Raw genomic sequence first — 26848 nt, 5'->3', positions numbered from 1 at the left:
CTAGCTTGCGCTTCTTCCAGCCCAGTGTTTCTCATGATGTACTCTGAATATAAGTTAAATAAGCAGGGTGACAATATACAGCCTTGATGTACTCCTTTTCCTATTTGGAAACAGTATGTTGTTCCATGTCCAGTTCTAACTGTTGCTTCCTGACCTGCACACAGGTTTCTCAAGAGGCAGGTCAGGTGGTCTGGTACTCCCATCTCTTTCAGAATTTTGAACAGTTTGTGGTGATCCACACAGTCCAAGGCTTCAGTATAGTCAATAAAGTAGAAATGGAAATAGTTAAACATTGACTTTATATTATGTGAACTAGTAAATAGTAAACATCTTTGCCATAAATTATGAAGTACAATTTTCTCAGTAATTTCAAAATGAATGTTTTCTATATATTTTTCAGATTTTATAAAACACCCAAACATTAAATCTAAGCCTGTAATCTGATTTTCCTTGATTTCATGCTCAAAACATGTACTTTCAATTATTTCACTACCCATGTTTCTCAAGCCTGTTTTCTGTCAACTCTGCTTGTTTGAATAAAACTCTAAAGAAACATGAGAAATGTTAAGCTGAATTCAGCTTTAGTTTTTAAAATTCAGTTCACTATTGCCTTAGAGAGATCATTATGTCTTCTAAATTCATTGCTGATACTGATACTACCATAATTTTTTAAAGCATAATTTTGGACATGTTACTGTCCTACTCTTAAACTTTGGTCTATATTCATACACACACACACATAAATATATGCATACTTATATGCATCCCACATGTACGCCAGGTAATGCGTTTTCAATGGCCAGGAACTGCTCATTAATTCTTATTTAGAAAGGGAAGTACTTGTCTCCAAAGTCTGTCTCACACTCTTGTCCTCTGTGTACATATTTTCTTTTCTCGGATTACATCCTGTCAGATCTTTTGAACACCAGATTTTGTCCTCCACCAAAACTATTTTTTTAAAGACTGGAAAAGACCTCTATTTTTCTCAATCCAAACCTTATATGATTCATCATCAACAGACAATTAATGCTGGAAAGGCTGTGAAGAGAAGGGAAAACTTCTACACTCTCGGTGGGAACGTAAATTGATACAACCGCTATGGAGAGCAGCATTCAGCTCAGCTCAGTCGCTCAGTCGTGTCCAACCCTCTGTGACCCCGTGGACTGCAGCACGCCAGGCCTCCCTGTCCATCATCAACTCCTGGAGTTTACCCAAACTCACGTCCATCGAGTCTGTGATGCCATCCAGCCATCTCATCCTCTGTCGTCCCCTTCTCCTCCTGCCTTCAATCTTGCCCAGCATCAGGGTCTTTTCCAATGAGTCAGCTCTTCGCATCAGGTGGCCAAAACTGGAGTTTCAGCTTCAGCATCAGTCCTTCCAATGAATATTCAGGATTGATTTCCTTTAGGATGAACTGGTTGGATCCCCTTGCAGTCCAAGGGACTCTCAAGAGTCTTCTCCAGCACCACAGTTCAAAAGCATCAATTCTTCAGCACTCAGCTTTCTTTATAGTCCAACTCTCACATCCATACACGACTACTGGAAAACCATAGCTTTGACTAGACAGACCTTTCTTGGAGAACAGAATGGGGGATGCTTAGAAAACTATGCAGCTATCATATGACCCTGCAATCCCACTCGGGCATATAATATATATGGAGAAAAACATGGTCTGAAAGGATACTGCACCCCAATGTTCATCGCAGCACTGTTTACAATAGCCAAGACAAGGAAGCAACCTAAGTGTCCATCAGGAGAGGAAAGGATAAAGATGTGGCACATATATACCATGGAATATTACTCGACCATAAAAAGAATGAAACGATGCCACTTGCAGCAACATGGATGGACTTAGAGATTGTAAAATGAAGTGAAGTCGGTCAGAGAGAGAAGGAGAGACATTGCAGGACATCCTTTACATGCAGCATCTAATCAGAAATTATACAGACGAACGTATTTACAAAATAGACAGACTCACAGACCTAGACAATGAACTATGATTGCCAGAGGGAGGATGGGGGGAAGAGATAGGGAGTTTGGGATCGACCAGTACACACTGCTATATTTAAAAGCGATAACCCACAAGGACCGACTGTATAGCACAGGGAACTCAATATTCTGTGGCAGCCCAGACGGGAAGGACGTTTAGGGGAGAACAGATACATGTACATGTATGGCTGAGCCCTTTGTTGTCTGCATGAAATGATCAACAGCATTGCTAATCAGCTATACTCCAATACAAAATAAAAACTTAAAAAACAAGATTAAAACTAAAACATTTTGTAAAATGTACTGTGTAATGGCCCAGTTGATCACCCCTTTCTCCTTGAAACAGTTTCCCTTGTCTTCTGAGGCAGCTCACTCCACTCCTTCTGTTCCCATCATATCGACTGTTTTCTCCTAGTCTCCTTTGCTGGTTTCTTCCCGTCTTAGTGCTGAGGTGTCCTGGGGCTCAGTCTGAAGCTCTTCTCTATTTGACCTCACTCCTCGGTGATCTCTCCCAGCCTCATGGCTTTGCACACCACACACACATTGACAACTTCTATATCCATGCCCCAAGTCTGGATTTATTCCCTAAATGTCAGAATTTCACATGTAACTATCTACTTCATCCTTCTCTTTGGTTATTTGTCACCTTCAACTTAAATATCAAATAGATTTCTCAAACTTAACATGTCCTAGATTGAAATCTTTATCATCCCATTAATAACTCTTCCCCTAAAGTTTTTCTCAACCTAGTAAATAAAAAATCCACCTTTCAAATTTCCCAAGCCATAGTCCTTAAGGTCATTCTAGACTCCTCTCCTCTCACACCCTACATCTATTTCACTGACATATTTTATCTGTATCTTCCTCTGTTAACACCGAGTTCCAAGACACCATTCTCTCTCTCTCCCTCACCTAGAGTAGTAAATATCCTTCTACCTGATCTCCCTGCTCATTTCCCTCCTTCAATAGCTCCTTCTCCCATTTATAGCAAAAGTTATAATTCTCAAAACTGTCTCTCAGGCATTGTATGATTTGACCCCTTACTTCTATGCCTACATGCACTTTCATCCCACTGATATCAGCCTGAGATATCCCTAAGTAATTAAGCTGAACTTTAAACAGAGGAATGGAAATTTCAATAACCAGATAGGGAGTCATGGGTGCAGAGGGTCTGCTGTTTTAAGTAGGCATTCTCACTGATAGGAGTATTTGATCAGGGATCCAAGAGAGATGTGGCAGTAAGAAATGTGGCCCTCTGGGAGAAGACTGTTTCTTCCAAGTGATCAGTTAAGTGCAAAGGCCCTGGGGCAGCAACATGCTTGGTAAGTTGGAGGAACAGAAAGAAGCTGAAGACTGAAAGCTCAACCAAGGTAAAGTGACTGCATTTAGCAGCCCAGGTAAAATGTTTTGGAGGCTCTATCTGCTTTGGTGTTCAGAAGAGGAAATATGAAGAAAAAAATCATTGCACTAACAAATGTTTATTATGTAACTCTTGTAGCCAAAGCACTTGCCTAGACACAAGACATATCATTAGACCAAAGTGGTGTTTCCTTCACAAGACACAAAATCTTCCTTCACAAGAGAAGACAAATACTAAACAACAGGGTTCGGCAAATGTTTTGAGGTTGTGCAGCAACAAAGCAGATTTCAAAAGGAGACTTGAACCTGCATAATGGTGTAAATAAACTCAGATATGTAGATGACAATACCCTAATGGCAGAAAGTGAAGAAGAACCAAAGAGCTTCTTGATGAAAGTGAAAGAAGAGAGTGAAAAAGCTGGTTTAAAACTCAATATTCAGAAAACTAAGATCATGGCATCTGGTCCCATCACTTCATGGCAAATAGATGGGGAAACAATGGAAAAGGTGGCAGACTTTATTTTCTTGGACTCCAAAATCACTGTGGACAGTGACCGCAGCCTTGAAATTAAGACTGCTTGGAAGAAAAGTATGACCAACCTAGAAAGCATATTAAAAAGCAAAGACATTACCTTGCCAACAAAGGTCCATCTAGTCAAGGCTATGGTTTTTCCAGTGGTCATGTATAGATGTGCTGCTGCTACTAAGTCACTTCAGTCATGTCTGACTCTGTGCGACCCCACAGACAGCAGCCCACCAGGCTCCCCCGTCCCTGGGATTCTCCAGGCAAGAACACTGGAGTGGGTTGCCATTTCCTTCTCCAATGCATGACAGTGAAAAGTGAAAGTGAAGTCGCTCAGTCATGTCCAACTGTTAATGACCCCTTGAACTGCAGCCTACCAGCCTCCTCCATCCATGGGATTTTCCAGGCAAGAATACTGAAGTGGGTTGCCATTGCCTTCTCTGTGTATGGATGTGAGAGCTGGACCATAAAGAGGGTGAAGTGCTGAAGAACTGATGCTTTTGAACTGTGGTGTTGGAGAAGACTCTTGAGAGTCCCTTGGACTGCAGGGGGATCAAACTATCAAACAATGCTAAAGGAAATCAATCCTGAATATTCATTGGAAGGACTGATGCTGAAGCTGTAACTCCAATTTTGGCCACCTGATGCAAAGAACTGACTCACTGGAAAAGACCCTGATGCTGGGAAAGATTGAAGGCAGGAGGAGAAGGGGACAACAGAGGATGAGATAGTTGGATGGCATCACCGATTCGATGGACATGAGTTTGAGCAAGCTCTGGAGTTGGTGATGGACAGGGTAAGTGTTCAAGTTTCATTTTAGATACTTTGACTCTCATAAAAATTCTGTTGTTTGATTTAAACTACTCCTAAACTGTCTCCTGAGAAACCTGTATGTGTATCAAGAAGCAACAATTAGAACCCTGTATGGAACAAATCATTGGTTCAGGACTAAGAAAGGAGTTCGACAGGGCTGTCTGCTGCCACCCTGTTTGCTTAATCTATACAGTGAACACATCATGAGAAATGCCAGGCTGGATGAGTTACAAGCTGGAATCAAAATAGGTGGGAGAAACCAACAACCTCAGATATGCAGATGATACCACCCTAACAGCAGAAAGCAAAGAGGAACTAAAGAGCCTCTTGATGAGGGGAAGGAGGAGAGTGAAACAGCCAGCCTAAAGCCAAATATTAGCAAGACTAAGATCATGGCATCCAGCCCTATTACTTCATGGCATATAGAAGGGGAAAAGGTGAAAGTAGTGACAAATTTCCTCTGCTTGAGCTCCAAAATCTCTGTGGATGGTGAGTGCAACCATGAAATAAGAAGATAATTGCTTCTTGGTATCATAGCTATGACAAACCTAGACAGTGTGTTGAAAAGCAGAGACATTACCCCACTGACAGGTCCATATAGTCCAGGCTGTGGTCTTCCCAGTGGTCATGTACGGTTGAGAGAGTTGGACTGTAAAGAAGGTGGAGTGCCAAAGAATGATGCCTTCTGACTGTGGTGCTGGAGAAGACTCCTGAGAGGCCCTTGGACAGCAAGATCAAACCAGTCAATCTTACGGGAAATCAACCCTGAAAACTCGTTGGAAGGACTGATGCTGAAGCTGAAGCTCTAGTATTTTGGTCATCTAATGTGAACAGCCAACTCACTGGAAAAGTCCCTGATGCTGGGAAAAATTGAGGGCAGAAGGAGAAGGCAGAGACAGATGATGAGAAGGCTGGATGGCAGCACCAATGCAATGGACATGAACTTGGGCAAACTTCGGGAGATGGTGAAGGACAAGGAGGCCTGGCATGCCGCAGTACATGGGGTCGCAGAGTTAGACACGACAGGGCGACTGAACAACAACTAAAAACTCAGTTCTGAATTCTATGTTGCTAATATGCTGGTGTGAGTTTCTAAAACAACAAACTGTATTAATAGTAAGATGTCTCCTACCAATTGACTAAATAGTAGCCTAAATTAAATATTCTTTATGAATACGCAGGGACTACAACAGGATTTGAGATTTTATAAAACACAGGTGTTTAAATAGAAGAAATAAGCAAAATATTTGGCCAGATTTTAAGTATTTTGTTTTATAGGGTGACATTATTTTTAGAATATTATGTTTTCATTTGTGAAATTAGAAAATGGCCAAAAATGATCCAGTTTTTTTAATTTGAAAAGGGAAATCTGAAGACATGCCTAAGGGATTATTACCTAATGAGCACCTTCAGAGAAAAAAAAAATTAGAAAGAAAAGTAATATTTTAAAGGCCGAAGGTCCCTATAAAAGACACATGAGACTTTAACTTGTCTCATTTTATCTTCAAAGGAAGTTGGTCCATAAACAATCCTAGCACCTTGGATTCAAAGTAGACTTGTACATGCGTGTCAGAGTTTTGGGCCAGTCCTATTTACTGGAACTTTAGGCCCTGCCTAGATTAAAAATCTCAGTGAAGATTCTACTACACAAGCACAGGTATTGGCTTCCAAATGTTTCTAGCTTACAAGAAGTTGCATACCACCTGACATTTACATAAAAAATTCATGCATAAACAAGGAGGTAATCACCAAAGTCCTTTTAGATAGCATTTTTAAAAACCTCGTAGGAGAGAAATCAGAACTGATCTCTGGTTCTGATCTTAGCTCCCGCCTCTCTTTTCTTCCCCCTTGGTATCTGTCTCTCACATCAGCTCTTCTCTACCCACAATTCCAGCACAGAGGAGCTGGCTCCTGGGGCAACCAGAGCAGTGCCCAGCCCGGACTGTCAGCCTGCTGGCGATGTCCAGCTTATGGAACTACTGGACCTGGGGACTTGGTTGCACAATGGCCACTTCAGATCACCCCTCTCTGAGAGCTGGTGGTTCCAAATGTTGTTTCCACCTTCCTTTGGGGATTTAGACATCTGTGCTTCTCATCTATTTCCCTAAGTTCTTCTACTTCTGACAGAGATTTTTCACCAAAGCTGAAATTTCCCTACTACCAATAGTAGTGGTGACCTACCACCTTCCAGGAATGGATCTAAGCCCTTTACGCGGCTGTCACTCACCTCCTTTAGCTCTCAACAGCCATATCTGCAAAATACAGTCATACTGTTGGACTGATACCTTGTAGACCTCATAGTTCTCAAATTTTCTGAAATTATGTTATGAAAATATTAATTCTATGCTCAAGATTGTTAAAGCTTAATGATGAGTAATGGGATTTCATTATACTGTTTTATTTTTTATGCAATTAGAATTTGCCATAATAAAAAATTCTTTTTAAATGCTTCATTATCTAAGGAATAATATACCAGCTGATCTTCACTAAAACACACAAATTAACAGTAATTTGGAAATTATCTTCATCTTCATATTTATCTTTCAAATGGAATAGATATGTAAAAACAACTATGGTAATTGAATTTTTCCATCTGTTCCACATTTTGTAAAAGCAAAATCTGTATGTAATAAAATCAAACAAGATTATTCTTCTCCACTTAAAAACAGCCCTAAATTTTGTCTTTAGTGGTTGCAGTTTCCCCTGAGGGACAAGCATTCATTTAATTCTTGTGGGAGCCCATCCTGATGTAACTAAACGCTGTGTTTTATTTACAGTTTCGCCAGACTTTGCTCAAATTCCTTTCTTTAAGGGATGCACTTATTGGACAAGAAGTTCTATGTTCCAACAGACACTGTCACCCTGGGTTTGGCTGAATAGAGAGTTTGAATCACTGAGAACTGGAATATCAACTTTCTAAACCACACCATTTCTGCTAGGGTATGCAATGTTCACCAAAAAGTTTGAGCAAGTAAACTGAATTGAAAAAACCAATTTCCTACATTATTAAGGTTCCACAAACAATGCAATGTTCTCTTTTGAAAGATCAGCATTATCAACGATAACAATTATCCCACATAAACATTATTCATTCAAATAAGGAAAGCGGAAATGTTTAAAATATAAAGAACTAGCAAAATTCAACCAGATGTTCTATCATGGGTGATTTCATTATTTGTTTTCTTTTTTCTTTTGTAGTCCAAAGTCCCTTAACCAATGCAAGAGAAAATATATGTTCTAAGTTTTAATATGTTTTCTTTAAACTTTCATTTAGATATTAAACTCAAGCCTATATAAATTTACAAAAGAATGAGAATTCTTGCTAGTCTTCAGAGTATCTTTCTTCTGGAATGTCAATTCCCCTGCACTAGTTAGAGTTCAATGTGAGGCAAGCAACATTTAATTGGTGATGGGCTTTCTCTGAAATGGACAATTAAAGAGGTATTGCTTTATTATGCCTTAAAAGTATTTGGAATCTCAGTTTAGTACTTACAGCTTATTTATGATTTAGAAATAGTTGTTCATTATATTCCACCTACATGATTTTGGTATTTCAAGATCTCTTAGCTCAAAAACCCACCTAGAAACACAAAACTGAACAAAACATAACAAGAACTTCTCCACTGCACACCACTTGGCTGGCAGCAGTTCCCTCCGACATGGAACTGTAAAACACACATCTCTGGGCATTAAAAAAAAAGAACTGGTCAGGACAACTTTACTGTAGAAGCAAATAAATGGCTTTAAGAACAGCTATTGCTGCTGTGTGCTGTGGAGGAGGTAAATATTTGATTACATGACACAGAAAATAGTAACAAGCAAATACAGTTATTTTTAAAATGGCTAATGGAGGCATAATGTTCTTCCAAGTGTCATCCTCAAATACTTTCATCCAACCAAATGAGAGAACAGAAATAATCACTAGTCAAACCTTGAGGAAAGAAGACAGATATGAGCAGATTTTTAACGGAGAAGAGCTTCGGCAGAATGGTATTTACCCAGATTCTAGAAACCAAAGCGTTTTATTTTATTTTACTTTATTTATTTATTTTGTATCTTCAGATCTAGATGCTTTAAAATATGGCCATTCTGAAGGAACGGGTCAAATGACCAGCTTTAAACAAAGAGAAGGATGGAAGAGGTGATCCCAAGTACAGAATTCAAAACTGGACACAGAAGTTCAATTGAGCTTCTAGTGACATTTAAGAACAGAGTCCGTAAAATGTAGACCAAGATTAATGCTTGAGAGAAATCTGCAAGATGCTGTAAACGTTATGATTTTACAGTCTTGTTCATTTCCCTCTTAACAGCTAGCATCAATGTACTTACCACTGTGACTGGCCTGTGTTTTGGTTATTTTCAGTAATCAGCATTCCCATCCATCATGCTCTCCATTTTTATTTATTCTGCTTGCTCTCCCAGAGGCTGATCGCTATGCCCGATAGCTGCAGCCTCCTCTGCCTTCTGGCTGGTTTGGCCAATAGGAGGCACCAGCACTTTGGGAGGGTCTTAAAGAAAGATGAGTTCAGGGCATTGCGTATTTTCCCAGGTCCTTGCTGGAGGTTGGGAGTTGGTGCCATCGCTTCTGAATGTCACAGCCTCTGTCGCGCTGTCCTCTCCATATATCTATTCTCTCTGCTTTCACTAAAGTGTCTCCTCCCCTCACCCCTTCTTTCCCACCTTCCTCGAAATACATCTAAAAGTGATACCACTGCCGCAGTGGAACTGAGTGGAACTGAAAACCTGAAATCCATAATAAAAGATTTTTTAAATGCAGAGAAGTTGATTCATACTGTATGTCCATTTCAATAGCCTAGTTGGCTGGTGCAAAGCTTGGTAAGTCTTGGAGAAAGACTGAGCCTTATCACAGACTTAATTTGCAGTTCTGGATAAGGAAAAATCACTGTGGTCCCCAGTAGCTAGTATAAAGCTATTGATTTAACCTATTATTTTGAAAATCTAACAAAGATAATTAGAAGCAGTTGGCTTCTCAGAGACAAAGTGTATCTTTACCATTCTGTTTTCAGCCCTCTCTCATCACATAGTCCCTACAGTCTTTATATGCTGTGGAATGTTACACTGGATTGTTTGTTATATTGACAATCCACATGTATTAAATGCATTTTGGGATTAGAAATAAAGAATCCTATGTGCCTTAATAAGATCCATGCACACCAGACGGTAGAAGATAAACTAGAGAAGTTTCAGGGGTGTATGACTAGGCAATGTCAGGATATTACTTAGAAAGTGACAGAAACTAGCTATATCTTCTATCACTTACCACAAAGAGAGAGGCACACTGCTTGCTGGGTCTTTTCTGGATTCTGGACCAAAGTACACCAGGTTTGAGTTGTCAATTCAGAGTGGGTTCCACATCCTAAAAGGCTTCATAGCAGCTCCAGTTAGCCTTCACTCACAGGGTAGTTTTAAAAACTAAATACAATAATCTGTGTGAATCACCTAGTATGATAATCTGGCACATAGTAACTCCTTATTAAATGACTTCTTGAAAAGAAGTCCCCTGACAGATGCATTAGACGTAGGAAGAGAGTTGAGGCAGGGAAAGACGTCATGGTGTTTACAAACATAGATTTTTTCATAACTCTATTTACCCAATGCCCTCAGTTTACTGAATTCTAAGTAGACTTATCTATAAGGTGCATTTTAAAGAATTATTTCAAACGCCAGATGTTTAGCTTCAAATTAAAAAAAAAAAAAGAGAATAGTCAAGAAATTAATTGCCTGTCACCATGTATGCAAAAATCAAACTCTTCTAGTACAAATATTTTCATTTAATATACAAGCTTCCAACTAAGTGCCTTTCTTCTACAGCTTTCAACTCAGATGGTTTATTCCACTCTTCCTGTTGCTACATATTATCTATAGGAGCAACGCTTAGATGAAATACAAAATCTATTTATCAAATTGCTATCACTGCTTATTTTATAAGTTACTATACATCTTCACCTTTCTTTTCTACAATATTAGATAGGAGAACTTGATTATAAAAAGCTAGACTATTTTAAAAGTTCACATTTACACAATTTTTAACAGTAAAACAATTACCACTCTTTATTTCTTGGTGGAGTCAACAGTCACATAAGTGGAGAATCGCTTCAAGATTGATGTCATCTGCCCCCTGCCATGCCCCGTGCAATTCTTTATAGTTTCACACCAAAAACACTGTGGAAAAAAAAAAAAGAACACTTCGGGTGTGTAGATAGTATGCTTCTGCCAGTATTGTCATTGAATATATTCATGACCTCGGGCAAGTCACTTCATCTCATTTTACGTCCGCAGCATGAGGATGGAAGGGACTCATGCGTACCTCTTTCTGAAACTCTGCATCATGTACGGACCTTTATCCTGTGTGCAGGGGGTATATATCACACCTACACTCAGGCCACAGAACACTGACTTGACTTTTGTTGACCAAGGAAGATATAAGACAATTTCAAACATGAGAGCAAATAGATAAATAATTCTTTTCTTTAAAATGCACTAAATGGCTTATTAAGAACATTCTTTTTGTTTTAGCAACAATAATGAAATAAGAGGCTCTAAGTGGAAAGCAAATTCTTAGTCCATTCAGGTTGCTATAACAAACGTACTATACATGGAGTGACTTATGAACAAAACAAGTTTATTTCTTGCAGTCCTCGAGGCCGAAAGTCTGGGATCAGGGAGCCAGCATGGTCCGGTTGTGGTGGGAGCAGTCTTCTGGGCTGTAGACAGGCATCTTTGCCTGGTATCCTCACATGGCAGAGCAGAGAAAGCGAGCAAATGCTCGTACCAGGGTGTTAATCCCACTCATGAGGGCTCTATCCTCATGACCTCATCTAATCCTAATTGCCTCCATAAGACCCTACCTCTTAATACCATGACATGAGAGAGCGTAGGGTTTCAACATGAGTTTGTAGTGCACAAACAGCTTGTAACAGAAAGCACTATTCTCCAAAAGGCTATCTTGCAAACAGTTTTAGCACTGCCTGTTGAATGTTTGCATACAACTTAGAACTTATCTTTTCTTTGGCCAGACTGCAAATGTAGACAACCCTAGAAAAGTAATGGTGATAAAGCAAGAAACCTCCATAAAGAAGTTTAATAAAAGAAAATATAGTTATTCTTTAAAAAACAAGCTTCTCACAATGGTTGCTTTGAACCAAATGCAATTAATGTTCCTACACAGTGTAAACATCCACCTTTAATAAAACTGGCAGTGTTTAAAATCCCAGAAAACTCATCAAGCAGTATAAAAGCATCTCTGCTCCATGCATAAATTGTTTTGTCCCTGTTGAGACTGAGCTAATGGCACTGTCAACAGCACAGAGGTGGCAAAGAGACACTTACATGGGCATTAATAACCAAAGAGGGAAAGAAGAGACAGCTTTGCAACTACTGCTTCTCTAAAGCCAAGAAAATGTAATTTCACCTGAGAATAAAGCTTAGATTTATTACATGTCCATGTCCATCTAAAGCCCTTATTAGGGAAAGCGGCTCAGACATAAGTGTTGTTATAAAGTGTTCTAGGACGATAAATAATGTCAATCAGTGACTGATGGGATGTGATGCATTCAAGGTTAAAGGGGAAAAACTGCAAGTTTTGGGGGTTTGCATTTATTTTTAGAGAAGTGAAGTGAAGTTGCTCAGTCATGTCTGACTCTTAGCCACCCCATGGACTGTAGCCCACCAGGCTCCTCCGTCCATGGGATTTTCCAGGCAGGAGCACTGGAGTGGGTTGCCATTTCCTTCTCCAGAGGACCCAGGGATCGAACCCGGGTCTCCCGCATTGTAGGCAGATGCTTTACTGTCTGAGCCACAAGGGAAGCCCTGTAACATGCTAGGAACATTTTTAGAGAAGAAGAGCATTAAACAGTAGCCCTTCTGCAATATTATGAGAACTGGTTCCCTCTTCCTGCCCCCCTCATTTTCCACACAAACAAATCTGAATCCTTAAGAAGATACTTCAGTATTCTCAGCTCTAAGTAAAAAGATAGCTTTCAAAATTTCTTGTAAATATTAAAAAAAAAAAAATCCCTGTGGATGCAGGGAATAGTCTGAGAAAAAATCTCTAGGAATTACCAAGTGAATGAAAGCAAGGTTCACAGTGCTATGTGCTATGAACTGTACACATAAAAGATTTCTCATTAAAGCAAAAAGGAGGTCAAATATAAAAATATTAGATAAATTGGTTGTTTTTTAAATACATGCAGCAAAGTATGTTTTTTCAGTTTCTTCTTTGAGTGATTTATATGCATAGGCATCCGGTCCCATCACTTCATGGCAAATAGATGGGGAAACATGGGAAATAGTGGAAACAATGGCTGACTTTATTTTTCTGGGCTCCAAAACCACTGCAGATGGTGATTCCAGCCATGAAATTAAAAGACACTTACTCCTTGGAAGGAAAGTTATGACCAACCTAGACAGCATATTGAAAAGCAGAGACGTTACTTTGTCAACAAGGGTCCGTCTAGTCAAGTCTATGGTTTTTCCAGTGGTCATGTATATATGTGAGAGTTGGACTATAAAGAAAGCTGAGTGCCAAAGAATTGATGCTTTTGAACTGTGGTGCTGGAGAAGACTCTTGAGACTCCCTTGGACTGCAAGGAGATCCAACCAGTCCATCCTAAAGGAGATCAGTCCTGGGTGTTCATTGGAAGGACTGTTGCTGAAGCTGAAACTCCAATACTTTGGCCACCTGATGCGAAAAGCCGACTCATTGGAAAAAACCCTGATGCTGGGAAAGATTGAGGGCAGGAGGAGAAGGGGATGACAGAGGATGAGGTGGTTGGATGGCATCACCAACTCAATGGACATGGGTTTGGGTGGACTCCAGGAGTTAGTGATGGACAGGGAGGCCTGGCGTGCTGTGATTCATGGGGTTGCAAAGAGTCGGACACGACTGAGCGACTGAACTGAACTGAACTGATATTTTAAAGTGATTTTAATAGAATTAGAAAACACAAATATTTGGCTAGATATAGAGAATTATCCAACAATTACTGTTGACTAAAACTGGAATAGAGCCTGGGTTGCTCAGTTGGTAGAGCATCAGACTTTTAATCTGAGGGTTCAGGGTTTAAGTCCCTGTCCATACACTATGGTCTGCGTTTTAGGACTTCCCTGGTGGCCCAGTGGTAAAGAATTCACCTGCCAGTTCAGGAGACTTGGGTTCGACCCCTGAATCTGGACAAACCCCTGGAGAAGGAAATGATGGGCTACAGTCCATGGGGTCACAAAGAGTCAGACACGACTTAGTGACTAAACAACAATACTGGAATAGTTTCTTTTATGAGGTACCCTCATGAGACTTAACAACTAAAGAACAAGAAAAAGAACCCATTGGACTCATATTGAATATATTTGACCAACGTTGGTAATAGTGCAGTGGGTGGGAGATTAAAAAAATAAGTAACCTTTAAAGAGCATTCCATTCATAGCAGCACTTCACAGGAGCCAAATGGTGGAAACAATCCACGTGACCATCAGCTGATGAATGAACAAACAAATGTGGTATAGCCACAGAGTCAAACATTTTTCAACTATAAAAAGGAATGAAGCATTGACACATGCTACAATAGGGGTGAACCTTAAAAAGTTTCATGTAAACAGTTAAACGAAAGAAGCCAGACACAAAAGGTCACCTATTATATAGTTCCATATACATGAAATACACAGAATAGGTAAATCCATAGAGGCAGAAAGCAAATTGATGGTTCCAGGGTCTAGAGAGACAGGGGCTGGGACCGAACTATTAAATGCATATGGGATTTTCTTTTGGAATGATGAAAATGTTTTGGAGCTAGGTACAGGTAGTGATTACACAACATGGTGAATGGACTGAATGTGGGTAACTTGTATGTCCTAAAATTATTAATTTCATGTTATGTTCATTTTAACTGAATTATTATTATTTTTTTTTTTGGGAGGGGGAGGAAGTTCACACTACAAAGCATGCAGAACTGCCTCCCAGACCAGAAGTCAAACCTGTGCCCCTAGCAGTGAGACCACTGGGCCACCAGGGAAGTCCTCAGTTCCTAAAAATGCAAAAAACTATAATGATGAGGGTAGTCTGGTATCACTGGGGCAGAAACAAACAGCCCTGGGAAACAGAATAGAAAACTTAGAAAAATTCAGTTACACATGAAAAATAATCCATTTCTATGATTCTATAACAATTTATAAATTAATTAAAATTCTGAATTAAATTTACAATTATTGTTGTCATATTATATGGAACTAACAGAAGAGATTAAGTAAATTATGTCTAAAGCTGATGCTGTTGTTTAGTTGCTAAGCCGTGTCTGACTCTTGTGACCCCATGGACTGTGGCCGCCAGGCTCATCTGTCCAGGGGATTTTCTGGGTAAGAATATTGGAGTGAGCTGCCATTTCCTTCTCCAGGGGACCTTCCCGACCCAGGGATCGAACCCGCATCTCCTGTGTTGGCAGTTGGGTTCTTTATCACTGAGCCACCAGGGGAGACTTAAATCTAAAATTATTCCATTGATTTGAAACAGAGTAATTCACATACCCAAGGTTTTGACAAAGTACTAGTGGATGAGTACTAGGATATAGACCTATATTCCTTTCAAATTAAATTACATATTTTTATAAGTTTCTCAAATCTATTGAGGGTCAGATGAGTTGATAAGACAGCTAATCATATATTACAAAAGAGTTACACTAAATGACTTGAATAAACTGGTATCTAAAAATGATTCACTCTTTGCTTTCAAACTTATTATGATTACTTTTAGCATCTTTAAGTCTGAGCTAAAATGTTCTTTCAACTGCCTTATTGTGGGATGACTCAGAGCCTAGCTTGGAAACTGCAGAAAAACAACTTAGAAAAGCACACTTGCCATTAAAGATCAAAGAGATGTCTGTGATTATTTCATTTGTGCAGGCCATTCTCTTGCCATGTCATTTGCTATGCATGAGCTCTCACGGAGTTTACGTTCCAGGAGAATGCATGCTGATCTCAACATTGATCTCTATTTATCAGAATGTTTCCCCTGGGAACCCTGTACCTCATAAGTTGGTAGGACTTCAGTGCCAGGGAAAGTTTATGATACAGGGGGATGAGCTCCTCCTTCAGAGTCCAGGACCTGAGTTTGAGTACCAGCCCCATAATTATAATCTGTGGGACCTGTATGAGTTCCTATTCCTACCACGATAATTAACAAGACTAAATTCACAAGATTGTCAAAGGGATTCAATTAGATAATACACATGAAAAAGAATTTATAAATTTTTAAATTATATATAACTATATTTATATATGTTTACTATAAATATATTTACAAAATATGTATATAATGCATATATATGTATATATGCATATGATCTGTACATATTATATAATATGCAATATGTATATATTACATATGTATATAATATATGATATATAATATGTATATATTATATATATACATATAGTTCTGTATACATGCCTCTTTTATAGAATTGTTATATTGTATTTGGACCATTTCATGTCCCTTATGAATCTCAAAGAATCTGGTAAGTGGTAGGCATTCATTAAAGTTTGAATGAATGAATGACTGATTCACAAGTAACATCAAAAACTATGTGAATTTTACCTTTAAAATATTCTGTATTACCTTTATTCTACATAGTCTGTCTGTTGCCTAACATTGTGTTTTCAAAAAAGGGATTTTTTAACATAATTTTTAAAATATATGTAAAGATGCTATTTACACAGCACAGAGTATCAATACTCAAAATAAATGTACAAAACATGTGCAACATTTCCACATAGAAAACTATAAATCTTGCATGTAAATTTTAAAAGACCTACAAATGAAATGCTGTGATAATATATTGGAGGACTCAATATGATAAAGAAGTTAACTTCCCCAAATTGATTTATAAAATCAATGTAGTCCCAATCAGAATCTCAACAGGTTCTTTGTTTTCTTTTGTGGAGCTAGACAAGCTGATTCAAAAATTTATATGAAAACACAAAAGGTTAAGAACAATCAAAGCTCAAACAACTCGAGTGAAAAAATGGGCCAAAGGCCTCAACAGACACCTCACCAAAGAAGATATACAGATGACAAATAAGCAAAAGAAAGATACTCCACATCACATGTCATTACAATAAAGCAAATTAAAACAAGATATCACTACATACAAATTAGAATGACCAAAGTCCAGAACACAGGCAACACCAAACGATGATGAGAATGTGGACAACAGTAACTCTCTCTATGTATTCCTAGTGGGATTGCAAAATGATACAGCCACTTTGGGAGAGTTTGATGGTTTCTTACTAAACACACTCTCTCCAAACAATTCAGTGATCATTCTCCTCAGTATTTACTGAAAAGAGTGAAAAACTTCGTGTCCACACCTAAACCTGTACGTGGATGTTTATAGTAGCTTTATTCACAATTGCAAAACCTAAAAGCAACCTCCTTCAACAGGTGAATGAATAAATAAACTTTGGTATATCCAGACAATAGAACAGTATTCAGTGTTAAAAAAGAAAGAATCTGTCACAAGCCATAAAAAGACACGGAAAAATGTTAAGTGCCTGCTACCAAGCTAAGGAAGCCAATCTGAGAAGGCTACATGCTGAAAGAGTTCAACTATATCATATTCTTGAAAAGCAAAACTGTGGAGACAATAAAAAGATCAGTTGTTGCTGGGGGAGGGGGAGGGGAAGGAAGAGGTGAATAGGCAGAACACAGAGAATTTTTAAGGCAGTGAAAATGCTTTGAATGATATAATAATGATGATTATATGTCATTATACATTTGCCTAAATCCCATGGAATGTACAACACCAAAAGTGAACCCTAAGGTAAATAATGGACTTGGGATGATTATGGTGAGTCACTTTAAGTTCATCCTTATTAAAAAAAAAAAAATTACCTTTCTGCTGAATGATGTTGATAATGGGAGAGGCTATGCATGTGTTGGGGTAAGGAATATATGAAGAATGTCAGTATTTTCCTCTTAATTTCTTTGTAAACCTACAATTTCTCTAAAAAAACAAGTCTCAAAAAAAAAAAGAAAAGAAAAGAAAAAGAGCCAAAACACTCTTGAATGAAAATAAGGTGGGACTTGTTTTGCCAAAATCAAAACAATATAAAGTTGAAATAATTAAGGCAGTGTTTTGCTGGCATAAAGATAGAAAAATAGACCAATGTAACGGCACAGAGAAACTATAAATATACTCACCTGATTTATGCCAAATTAGCTCTAAAACACAGTGAGCAAAGGATGGACTTTTTCATAAATAGTGCTAGTTTAATTGGATATCCACCGTCCATGAGGTACGGGTAATAAATGAATATGGATGTGTGAGTCATGGGTAAAAAAATGAATTTTACCCATATTTCTCACATAAACAACAATTCTAGATAGAGAACAGATCTAGATAAGAAAAGAGTTATACAGTTTGATAAGGTAATACAAAGTCATATATCACAACCTTGAGCTAGGTAGCTCATTTCTTATACAAGAACAAAAAGTTCTAAGAGTAACGGGGAGGTATGATCATTAAACCACTTTACTATGTAAAAAATGTGTTCATCAAAAGATAGCATTAGGAAAGTTAAAAAACAAGTCCAAAAAATGAGCAAAATATTGCTATACATATGACTGAGAAGGAGCATATAAGCAGGATCAATAAAACATACTTAGAAAATTCATAACAGAAAAATACACAATGCAAAAGAAAAATCGGCAAGAGACATATCCAAATGACCAATAAATCAATGAAAAAGTGTGGTACAGAACTAGTCATCAGGAAGATTAAAGCATAATTATATACTACTGCATACCCACTAGAATGGCTAAAATTAAAAGGACTTTCTGTATCAAGATATGCAAGAACATGAAACAACTGGGATTCTCATATTCTGTTGGTTAGTGTTCAACTATTGTCAATAATTTGGAAATCTATTAAATAGTATTCTCTAAAACTGAATATATACACACCCTATAAGATGGCAATCCTAATACCGGGATATCCCCTAGAGAAATGCTTACACATGTATCTCAAGAGACATGTAAAAGAATTCTCAGCATTATTTGTAAGAGCCAAAAACTGGAAACAAGCCCAAATGCCATCAGTAATGAAATGGATAGATAAATTGTGATAATGTGTCCAGTGTAACAAAAAACAGCAATAACAAGAATAAAATACTGCTTCTCATAACAGCATGAATGAATCTTTGAGGCATAATATTGTATGAAATAAACCAGGCACAAAAATACATATTTTATAGTTCTATTTATATGAATTATGAATTTTAAATCAAACCAAACTACAGTGGAGAAGGGAAATGATAGAAATTGGGAGTGCATTAAGAAGTAGGTCTTCTGTGGTGCTGGCAACTTTTTATTTCTTGATGTGGAAGGTGGGTTCTACATTCACATTTTGTGCACTTTTTGATGAATGGATATTTTAATTAAAAACTCAAAACCACAGTAGACAATATTTTTTGTAGAAAAGTTTGACAACCATAATACAGCACTGGGACAGCTATGAGTTAAGTTCAGGCATGTACAAAAGGTGGGATTACTAAACATCCAGATAAAATCCTATCTGAGAAGGAATGTGTTCCTGGTTTAGCAAAGGAAAAAAAACTACGTCTGACTAATCCATTTAAATTTCCAAAACCACTGAAAAATTTCCACATCAAAGGCTGGAAAAAAATATTTCCACCATGACTAGAGGTTGAGAGAACATTTGTCATGGGTAAGAAATTGGCTCAGAGCAAGGAGGAAAATAAAGGGGAAGAACAAATTGTACTCTCTGGATGAGTTAATAAAAGAACCTGTGCAATGTGGCATTTTTATAAGTAATCTTAATGGGAGTAAACAACAGTCTTTACATTTACTTTCACTTAACTCGTTTACCATAGTCTGCCTTCATTTTCTTTCATCCTTTCCTCAGAAATCTTTCTGCACTGCTCTTTTTGTTTCTTTATGTATTCATTAGTTTGTTTTGTAATATTTACTGGGGGCTTTTGTACGGATTTGTTGTGTGCAGGTATCACACTGGGCCCTGAAAGTATTAGTTGCTCAGTCGTGTCCAACTCTTTGCGACCCCATAGACTGAAGCCCACCAGGCTCCTCTGTCCACGGGATTCTCCAGGCAAGAACACTGGAGATCCCTTCTCCAGGGGATCTTCCTGACCCAGGGATCGAACATGGATCTCCCACACTGCAGGCAGATTCAATATCATGTGAGGGAATTCCCCTCTTATTCATTAGTTTGTTTCATAGTATTTACCAGGGGTTTCTGTACAGATTTGCTGTGTGCAGATATCATGCTGGGCACTAAAGTTTCAGTGACAAGTAAGCCAGAAAATGCCCTTACTGATTTTATATTTCTACTAGAGGACACAGATAATAATCAAGCAAGTAAATAAATAAGCAAGATAACTGCAGATTAAAACAACTGCTTTGAAGAAAATTAAAATACTATGGAATACCATTAAAGTGATAAGGGACAGATTAAATGTAATTTAATCTGGGGTAAGAGCTACCTCAGAAACAGTATTTAGCAAAGGCCCATCTGAGGAGGGGAATTTCTAGCTAAACCTTTAGGGATGAATCTATTCATGTATTTAACTTAGTAAACGCATACTGAATACCTACTATGTGACAGGCACCATTCTAGGTGCTGGGAAATCAACAAGCAATGAGAAAGACAAAGATGCAGCCTTTATGGTGTTAAAATTGAAGCCTGCAAAAACAGTTTCATAGTGATGCAACAAGGACTACAAATAAATATGGATGGGAAAAACCTTGATGGGCTGATTAAATTTTTAAAAGACTACAGTATCAATAACATTGTGAATTATCCAGAGAGTGGCTTGCAATGGATTTGAGGAGTAGGCAGAGACCAGACCATGTGTGATTCTCTAGGTCATGGAAGAAGTCTGCTTTATAGTCTTAGAATAATTATAAATTGTTGATGGATTTTAAGAAGACAAATGGCATGATTAGACTCCAAGTCATACTATACTGCTTTGTAGGGAATGATCTGAAGGGAATAATAGTATACATTAAAAAAAAAAAAAAAGCAAGTTAGTATCTATATTTAAGGCAAAAAAAGTATAGTGATCCGAACTGACATAGGAAAGTGGAGATGAAGAGAAGTAAACAAATTTGGAGAATAATTTGGGGACACAATCAATAATATTTACTGGTATATTGGTATATCAAGAAAAAGAAAGAAAGAACAAATTACTCTTTTGCTTCTAGAAGAGACAACTAGATGGATTTCGACGTTATTTGCCAAGGTGGCAAAGAAAGAGAGAAGTTTAAACAAGAGATTTAGAATGGAAAAACCACGTATTTCTGCTCCCTAAAATAGGTTATGTTTGAGAGGTGTGGAAGCATCCAATTTTGATTTAAATAAGTAGTTTGAAATACAAGCCAAGAGCTCAGGGATAAATATAAACATTTCAAGGTCATCAGAATAAAAAATGAATTCGTATCTCAGTCAAATGATTACTTAGAAAGAGTATGTTTAAGATGCAAAGAAGATCTAGGTGGGTCTGTCTGAGCATTTAAAGGTCTAACAGAGGAGGAGTAGCCAGGAGAGGAAACAGTGACAATAGCATTAAGCTAAAAAATCAATACCAGTCATGAAGCAGAAGCCAAAGGAAAAGGGTGAGTGAAAAGAAGAAAAAGTTTTTCCAACTGAAGTTCAGTTACAAAAGCAAATGGCAGAATTCTGCAAGGTAATCGAAATGGAAGAACACAGGGCCAAGGGGTTAAAGAAAAATTGCAACCAAGTTATTAGAATGAAGAGAGAAAGTAGGCAGAATAGTAGGGAAAAAAATGAAATTTGGAGTGGACCACTAAAACATTTGAGTAGGGGTTAGAATCTTCATGTGCTTGAAGAATTTTGGCAGTAGAGATACTTGAATAAATGTTCTAGAAAAATAGTGATTCGGGTGATTCAGTTATTGAGAACCCAGATTTCAGAAGTGGTATATTTTCTGAAAAGATCCTGTATAAAAGAGGCTTCCCAAGAGAAATAAAAGGAATTTAAAGATGAGAAGACCAAAGAGCCAAAAAAACTATATCATTTTGGATGATTTATTTATGTATTTCAAAAAGAAATACACAGGATTAAGGAATCTAGATTCTTGAATAAAAGGGCTTTAGTAAGTAGGCAAATATACAACTATGACAAAAAATATGGAAGAGGGATATTATGGAAGTGGCACGAATCTCAAAAGTAGTAGTGGGCATTTGCAGGAAAGAAAAGAATGAAGAACTAGTAGAGGAAATAAAAACCAAAGACAACAACAACCCAATCTCTTTGTCAATGAAAAATTAATCAACAGTCAATCCGAGAAAGAAATGGAAATTTTTATTCAAGTCAACCTGAGGATTATAACCTGGGAGACAGTTCTCAGAGAGCTCTGAGAACTGTCTGATGAGGCTAGTGGGGAAGCTAGTATGTTTGCGATTTTGGCAAAGGGGGCATGTGCATTCAAGCACACGTCTCAGCAGATCGTTGCTGCTAATGGTTTTGATGCTTTTGTAATTATGCAAACAGCAAGAAACTGGGTTCATAAAATTTTCTCCTGAAAATTTCTAAGTATCTGAGGGCCAGTTCTGCAAGTTTTACCAGGGCACAAAGTGCCCCATATTGACCTTCACCCTGAATTCCATTCAGGGTGTATCTATCATACATTAGTGCCTGTAGTAGCTAATGGCTTGATTTTTATAGAGCTAGATGATGGGCAACATTTTTCATTTTATAATCCTTTGCCTTTTCAGTCTTAATTTCAAAAAAGGTTTGGGAAGCATTTTGTGACTGATTGATCTTATAAGACTATATGTTTAGTTAATCATTTCAAATCATCATTACTTCTAAAAAAAACTTTTTAATTGGTGGGAAATTGCCTTACAATGTTATTTCCTGCCATACAACAATGTGAATCAGTCAAATTATACAGATATCCCCTCCTTCTTGAGCCTCCCCTCCCCCGATCCCACCCCCCGAGCCCACCCCCGATCCCTCCCTCCCACAGCGTGCCAGGCTGGGTTCCCTGTGTTATACAAAAACTTATCACTAACTACCTATTTTACACATATGTCAATGTTACTTTCTCAGTTCATCCCACCCTCACCTTCCCCCACTGTGTCTAGAAGTCCATTCTCTACTAGGTTCATCAATACCATTTTTCTAGATTCCATATACAAGCATTAATATACCATACTTGTTTTTCTCTTTTAGTCATCATTAATTTTATCTGAGGCTCCATCACACATTTAGTAATGCAAGAAACAGTAATCTTGTAAAATAGGCAGAATACAAGTAATGCAGCTAGTAACACTGACAAGACCATAAGTGTTTAATCTAAGAACTTCCATCAGGTACAGTGCAGTATCTTCCTAGGTCTTCTGACCAGTCTTTCCTGCACCAATCGCTATCTTTAAGGGAAGAGCTATATTGGCACTGCACAAAAAGTTCACAAAAGATGTATGCACCTACAAGGTGAGTGTTGGGTCATCACAACCCCTTACAGGATTTAAGGAATGTTATCATCTCAGGAGTTATATGGCTCGTGCCAGAAAGAGAAAAATTGATCCTTATGGTTGAGCATGTATTTTTTCCACTGGGGAGGTCTAGTTAACACATAATGCAGATGCATAATCACATTGGAGGGGAGGGAGGAAGCCCAAATGGCAAAGAAAAATTTTATGTTCAAGTTCTTATATTGCCTTAAAATTTCATCTTATACCTCATTTAGTCAGTGTGAGAAAGAACAAGCAGCTTTTACTTGAGAGGGCCACATTAAAGCTAACAGTTATTAAGGGACAGGCAGTTTTCACCAACACAAGAGTCTAAGAGAATGTTCCTAAGAGAATTGGAACACATAGGGTAGTATTCTGATGAAGAACAAGGGCTCTAAAGGGAAATAGGATGGGAGCGGGAGGATCAAATTAAGTGCTGGGCAGAATGGAACAAAGGTGAGAGTTTTTGTGAAGATGAGTATTCTTGTAATCAAATTTTTAGTTGTGATAGAGCTAAACAGGGATATTACATATGACAGCATTGATTCACCTCTTGGAGGAAGAAGGGCAACCAGAACTATTAATCTGGTACAAAAGCACTACCTTGATTGTGTGGAAGCTTATTAGATAGGTATCTCACAAGACTTGGGCTAATAAGACCATGCATAGTCAACGGTCCCCCAAGTCTAGGGACAGTGTGATACCCCACAGGAGGGTGGCAGCTTCCCAGGACCTTGAACCACACAGTGCTGCATCAGCTTCCAACTTTCTCAGGCCCCACTTCCTTCGTGAAACTTTTCTCCCACCCCCCCAGACCATAGTGTTTGAACTCGGACAGCACTTACTATTACCTATACCATTTATCAGATTATTTAACTATATACCAACTAAGTCTAGGAATTGTTTCATACCCATGTAGTTTATTGTTTCATGATATTTAGTAAGTATTTAGTAAGCATTTAGTAAGCTCATGGAATGGAGATACCACATTTTACCCTTAGGGTGCACCTCTCTCAAATTGCAATTTCAAGTCTATACACAGCAATTCTATTTTTCTGCAACTCCACTCAGTCTTTGCCCATTTCTCTTAGCAGAGAAAATTTAATCTTATTGATTCCAGATATGAGTTTATAGGTTTGCTAAAATCATTATAAATGGTATCTATAATGTATATTCACCTGTCTTGGAATACTGGGTGAAAAGACTATGCTTTAAAACTTGAAAGCATAATTTAAAACAAATTAGGCATTACCTCATACAGCTAATAAAGGAGCACTTCTTAGAAGGATATTCAGATCAATCATTCATTCAACAGATATTCAATATCTGCTATTGATTTCAAAACCTATAACGGATATAAGTAGGAGAAAAAAGTTGATGAGACACAACTGCTTGAATCAGAAAGGTTTCAATGTATTAATATGAATATAAAGTATTTACTATAAATAGACATTTTTGTGTATATATTTATAACAACGATGGATCTATAAAATGATATTCATATACACTATCTAGAAAGGAAGGAAAGAGAGAGTAAAGAGGACAGGGAGGGAAGAAGAAATTGAAAGCAAGCCCTCAACTTTTGAGGACGGTGTGGAAGAGAAACCACACCTTTCCATATGACCACCGCAGCACTGTCATTAGCCAGCGGCCAGACTCAGGAGAAACATATCGAAAATAATGTATCTGGTACTCTTATGTTCTAAAGGCAGGTACTTTCAGTAACAGTGACAGTAATCAGTTTTCACACGGAATGTGGATACAAGTCACAGTACGGGAGGCAACTACTATCAATGGGTTATTGAAACTTACTCTCAATAAAACACTGCCTTCACACTACAAATGGACCAGTGTTTGTGAAAAGAATCTGCCAGCTAAAACATGTATAAAAGTGGCAGGCCTCATGTATGATTCTTTAAAAAAACACAAACTAAAAATTCAGGCTTTGTCTAAATTATGATAGTCACATTTAAAATTATTATTGTTCATTTATTCATACAACAAAAACTACTAGAATTCTACTATGCATTAAGCACCCAGAAAACCTTAAAATATTTGTTTATACTGATTACATTTCCAAGTAAGTTGTTCCAAAGCAAAAACAAAAATATTTAAACGTTCCACCTGCCCTTTAATATTCCAAAATTATTCTCTTACCGAAGTACATAAGCAGTACTATCTGACTTCAGAATAACAAATATGCAGTTTTAGACAAAAATCAATGTAAGGGCTTGTCAAAACTTATTTTAAAATACACAGCAAAGAAAACACAAAATTATCACAGTTTTAGTAGTACTAGGATAGTCTGTGAAAGACGTCTGTTCCTTGGTTTATATGATGTCATTTTGAGATTAAACATGTTTTAACAAACATAGAAAAACTAACTGACCATGGAATAAAAACTTGAAGAGCCATGAATAAACTAACAGTAACCAAAACAAGCAGGTTACAAAGTATGCCTTATTCAATTAAATTTCAGAAAAACTAGTATACACATACTGCAAATTTAAGATGCCCCAAGGAATTAGTGACTTGTATAACTAAACCATACATAGTTGATTTTTGTTAGGAACTCTAGCATTACCACAATTTGTAGTCAATATGCCTTTGAATGAATCTTCTCAATTTTGCTTTCTTTCTCAGGTAAATGAACCAAGATATTAGTCAAGTCACTATCTTAAAAATAATTTACAAATGGTAATCAGATTTGGTCTTTAAAGGAAAATATCAACACAGAAAACAACATGTGGGTTGGTATCTTTCAACCTTAGATATGTTTAATCTCATAGAAAGAACTATTTTAATTAATTTTCTAAGGTTTAATTATCACCTAATCTGTATATAGGGCTTCCCCGGTGGCTCAGACAGTAAAGAATCCACCTGCAATGCAGGAGACCTGGGTTCAGACTCTGGGTTGTAAAGATCCCTTGGAGAAGCGAATAGCTACCCACTCCAGTATTCCTGCCTAGAAAACTTCATGGACTGTATATATGTCCTAAGCTAAAATGAATTTGATAGAAAATAATAGACAGATGGGTAGGTTGATAAACATACAGTAAAGGTTATCTTTAATATATAACTGATAAGACACATATATATGCATATATAATATACACACATGCAGAAATCTTAACCAAGAGAAATTGTAGTGACATTTTTAATGCATCATGATGCTTTTTAAAAAATAACCTGAATTAATTTATTTTGGGCTGTGCTGGGACTTCGCTGCTGCGCGGGGGCTAGTCTCGAGTTGAGGAGCATAGGGGCTTCTCACTGTGGGGGCCTCTTGTTGCAGAGCATGGGCTCTGGGGCACACAGGCTTCAGCAGTTTCAACACGTGGGCTCAAAACTGTGGCTCCATGCTCCCGAGCACAGCCTCAGCAGCCGCGGCGCACAGGTTTAGTTTCTCCACGCTGGAGTGATCTTTCTAGATCAGGGATCGAACCTGTGTCTCCGCACTGGCAGGCGGATTCTTTATCACTAAGCCACTGGGAAGCCCAAAGCACCATAATACTTTGGCACATTTATTTAGTGGTTCCCCCAATTTCAAACTTAGACTAAACTTGTGTTTTGATTTGGGGTTCAGACTTCTTCCTGTTTGCTAAGAAAGAAAGAATAAACATACCCATGTTCACCAGAAT

The 26848-nt window shown here is 37.8% G+C and overlaps 1 long non-coding RNA gene and 1 other non-coding gene across 4 annotated transcripts in view; one reads left to right on the top strand and one right to left on the bottom strand.

Moving 5' to 3' along the window:
- Positions 1–200: 200 nt before the first annotated feature.
- The window catches only part of LOC122422127, a 59697-nt gene continuing 33049 nt past the window's right edge, over positions 201–26848 (bottom strand). The window contains exons 3-5 of one of the 3 annotated variants that reach the window (XR_006263736.1): positions 10751–10867; positions 9966–10117; positions 201–250 (exon numbers count right to left, since the gene is read on the bottom strand). This is a non-coding gene — a long non-coding RNA (uncharacterized LOC122422127). Of the gene's footprint in view, positions 251–5655; positions 10118–10750; positions 10868–26848 lie in introns of those variants that run through there. The other 2 variants (XR_006263735.1, XR_006263737.1) reach the window with 2 other exon arrangements.
- Positions 13713–13785, top strand: TRNAK-UUU. The gene has a single exon. It is a non-coding gene; the product is annotated as a tRNA-Lys (tRNA).

This window comes from Cervus canadensis, chromosome 19 (assembly GCF_019320065.1).
Source record: "Cervus canadensis isolate Bull #8, Minnesota chromosome 19, ASM1932006v1, whole genome shotgun sequence".
Classification (NCBI taxonomy): domain Eukaryota; kingdom Metazoa; phylum Chordata; class Mammalia; order Artiodactyla; family Cervidae; genus Cervus; species Cervus canadensis.
Note: the sequence above shows the minus strand (reverse complement) of the source record. Positions and strands in the feature narration are given on the sequence as shown.